The sequence below is a fragment of the Stegodyphus dumicola genome, chromosome 2 (genome assembly GCF_044657685.1).
Source record: "Stegodyphus dumicola isolate Sdum_Otavi_A_Nest chromosome 2, ASM4465768v1".
NCBI classification, from domain to species: Eukaryota; Metazoa; Arthropoda; class Arachnida; order Araneae; family Eresidae; genus Stegodyphus; species Stegodyphus dumicola.
The window spans coordinates 9101820-9105949 of record NC_140769.1 but is presented as its reverse complement, the minus strand read 5'-3'; the positions used below and the strand labels follow the sequence as shown (position 1 = coordinate 9105949).

At 33.2% G+C, this 4130-nt stretch overlaps 1 protein-coding gene across 2 annotated transcripts in view; it reads right to left on the bottom strand.

Moving 5' to 3' along the window:
• The window catches only part of LOC118182415 (lipid transport auxiliary protein 1-like), an 80770-nt gene that overhangs the window by 25162 nt on the left and 51478 nt on the right, over positions 1 to 4130 (bottom strand). The window lies entirely within an intron of this gene.

The window sequence follows — 4130 nt, the reverse complement described above, 5'->3', positions numbered from 1 at the left end:
CTAAAAATTAAAAATTAAAACTAAAGTAATAAAGTATGTTTGAATAAAAGAAGAAACAAATATATTTTAATAAAATAATATTCAAATAAAATATATTTGAATAAATGTAATACCATACTCAATTCAGAAATCTATATTACTTTAGATTATCTGCATGTGCTATTACATAATTTTAGATTATGTAATATATTATTTTAGATTTTCTGCAAATGCTATAATAGACGATGCTAAATAAGATTTCAGTGTCAATGTTATCATTTGGATATGGTTATCGAATTGCTGAAGTCTGGCCCATTTCTATATGAAAGGTGAAAATACATCACTTCCTGTGATCAATAAATTGGTTACTATTATCAGAATGCTATCAAATATTTTTTTTTACTGAAGTAAAATCACCAAACAAGAAATAAAGTTGCCAAATAAGGTAACAAAAAGATTAGAAAAAGTGCCACGAATCAGAAAGATGTTGCCAAATAAGGAATTATGTGGCCAAACAGCATCCTTCTCCATTTTAGTCAAACATTTAAAATTTTAAAACATTTTAAAATGATCACACACAGGTTCTTCTTCTTTAGGAGTAAATAAATAAATAAAAATTATTTAAAAATGAAACCCTAATCTATTTTTTTTTTAAAAAGCGAAAAGGAAAGAAAATCCCTAGGAAACATCTATGCCAAACTTATGTTGCTTTTTTGCCTGATGTTACATTTCCCTGTTCTCATCCAGTGAATGGAGGATGCCCTCCAAGTATTAAGGAGAGGGGTATAGAATTGGTTAAATAATTTCCATAAATATTATGAATATTTCATACACAAACTACTATCAGTTCGGTATACAAGCTGCTACAATGTACATGTACCACATATTGTTAATAGGACGGAACATGTTCATTCAAGTTTCAGTATTGGCTCTTTGTTATAAAAAAATAAAGAGCCTCTATTTTTTTTTTTTTTAAATGGCTTATTGTGTAAGTAGATCTTGTACAATAATGTTACAAGAAAAGATCTCATGGGTTAAGCCAAAAGAAATTCCTTTAATTACATCGAGAGGAGGGCAGCATCTTAAATAAGTTACAGGGGTTGGACAAAAATATGGAAACACCTTTAAAAAAACATGTTTCTTTGCTTAATATGGTATAGGAAACCCGTTGGCATCCAAACAGCTTGCAGTCTTCTCGGAATGGATAAATACAGCCAAGGGAATATTATACCATTCTTCCTGCAAAACGGTGGCAAGTTCAGATAACGATGTTGGCGGTGGATAACGAGAACGCACTTTGCACTTTACTAACCGTTCCAATTTAGACCACAAAGGTTCGATAATATTCAGGTCTGGTGACTGTGGTGGCCAGGGGAGATGGGACAACTCATCTTCGTGCTCAGAAAACCAGTCCTGGACAATGTGAGCTGTGTGAACAGGGGCTTTGTCGTCTTGGAAGACACCATCACCATCATGGAACAAAGTTTGTACCATGGGATGAACTTGATCGGCCAAAATGCTCACATAAGTCTTGGCAGTCATGTGCCCTGACACAGTTATCATGGGGCTAGCAGAGAACCACGATATGGCTGCCCAAACCATAACAGAACCCCCACCATGTTTCACTCTTGGCAACAAGCAGTCTGTATTATAGGCTTGAGATGGCGTTCTCCAGACGTAAACTCGGCCAGAAGTGGGAAACAATGTCAAAGAAGACTCGTCAGACCATATTACTCGCTTCCACTGCTCTATAGTCCAGGCTTTACGAATTAAACACCACCTTTTCCTGTTACGGGCATTAGCATCACTGATGAGTGGCTTCTCAATTGCAGCACGGCCAGCAATTCCCTGTTTATGAAGCTCCCTTCTAATTGTTTTGGTACTCACAGGGTTCGGTAACACAACATTCATTTCAGCAGCAAATTTTGCAGCTGTGGTCTTCTTATTTTTCGTCACAATTGCCCTTAATGATCGTCTGTCACGATCACTCAGGACACACTTTCGTCCGCGCTGTGATTTAGCAGATGATGTTTTTCCGCTTTTCAAATATGCGGAATAAATCTTCGATACAGTACCTCTTGAAACACTAAACACCTTGGCTACCTTGCTTACGAAAGCACCTACCATACGTGCTCCAACAATTTGCCCATGTTCGAAGTCTGTTAACTCTGACATAATGCAATGACAACCTCACATAACAGTACTCTGACAACAACTGAACTGTTTAGCACATTTACGAAGTTGTATAGGTGGCATCAGTAGTCAAAAACGCCAGCGCCACCTACATATTTCATTAAAATCAATCTTTCTTTTCAAACAAGAAACAATTTCACAAGGTGTTTCCATATTTTTGTCCATCCACTGTATGTTCTGTGCACTGCAAGATTACAAAGGTATCCCACCAAATCAGACAAATTTGGAAAAATACTGTTCCCAAATGGCAGTTTTAAACGCAGAAGAACATTTTGATGAATTTAAGACAAAGACTTATTGAATAGGTTGCAATGGCTTGTGTCAACCTCTCCCCTCAAATATTCACTAAAATTTCCTCAGATTTTCATCTATTCAAGTCATTTCAAAATTCTCTGAATGGCCAGGAGTTCTCTTCTTTAGAGACTGTTGAACAATACTTCGATAAGTTCTTAACAAAGCAACCCAATGATTATTTTTAAAAAGAAACTTTCCAGCTGCTAGAGAGATAGCAAAAAAGTCATACATCAAAATGGTGCTTATATGACTCAATGAAATTTTATGTTTTTGTACTTCATTTGTATTTATCATAAAAAAGAACCCACACATCTTTCTGAATGACTCAATACATAACTTAAAGCATGTATACTTTTTCAAGTCTGCCATATAAAGTTAAACCACTCATTTTCTAAGTTTGAATTTGCCATTTTATTCTGAAAATGGATTTAAATTTCTAGTAACCTGCTTTTATTTCTGATAGATGCAATTGCCAGAATTAAATGCCTAATATTTACTCTATTTAAAACAATTTTACTTTTTTTAACTTCATCTTCGGTTTATACTTATGGGAACCAGTGGTTCCAATTATTCCAGTCTTTCTAACGCCATATCAAAATAGATTTTCACTTACACCAATTAAATTTTTGGTTCATTAAATTTAAGGCACTTAAATTATTTTCAGAAACTATGCTGTACAAGTGAAAAACTCAAAAATGCAACAAACAAAATTTAATATATACCCCCTCTGGTTAATGGCATATGTTCATTTTCCATTTCTTCTTTTGACATACTAGTAGTTTACCTAGGCTCTAAACTAGTAATAGTAATTCATATTTTATTCACTAGATGTTACTTTATCCACTTACCTTTGGGATTTAAATGTGGCTTTTGGGCTTTCTCCCTGCTTTCTTAAAAACTGTTCACATTTTTGTCATTCGTAGATAGTACGTTTGAATCTTTTAACCCCACAAATTAGATAATCAAGATTTTGAAAATTTAAAGCTTTGTGCATTTTTATTATTCACATCTTTTGAATATTAATCTAAAAATCTATTATTAAAAATTTTTAATTAAAACTTTGAAATGATTAACTTTACCTACATCCAGTAGGAGCTACTTCAATGGAGTTAGATTACTTACAATCCCTTGTGGCAGCCCTGAATGTCACACATTAATTTTCTGGGCAGAATTTAGCACACATCTGTTTTTAAGCTATGCTCACAGCTGAAAAAATACTCTTCTTTCTATAGTCACTTAAAAAGATTCTAAAAAAAGGTTTTTCAAATTTAACCCATTATTGAATTTTATTTATCATATTATATTGAGAAAATTAAGCTTAAGATCCAAAAACTTTAATTATATGTTTTCCCTTTGCTAAATTTCACCCATATTCTTTTGTTAAATATATTTTTTAAAAATGCTTTACAAAATTTATTCAACACACAGAGATTTTAAGTTTTGATTTAATTAAAAGCTTTTAATATTAAGAGGAAAAAAACTATTTTTTTTTCTTACTCTTATATGAAGGATTCAAGAACCTTTTAGATTTGAATTTGATAAAATTCATGGTTTGTCACATCTGGTTTTAATTTGCAGCATGCCAAATCTTGCTTTTTGCAATATCCCAGCCGAATTTGTGTGTGTGTGTGATTATGGCAAAGCCTCGAGGGCTATCTGCCTAA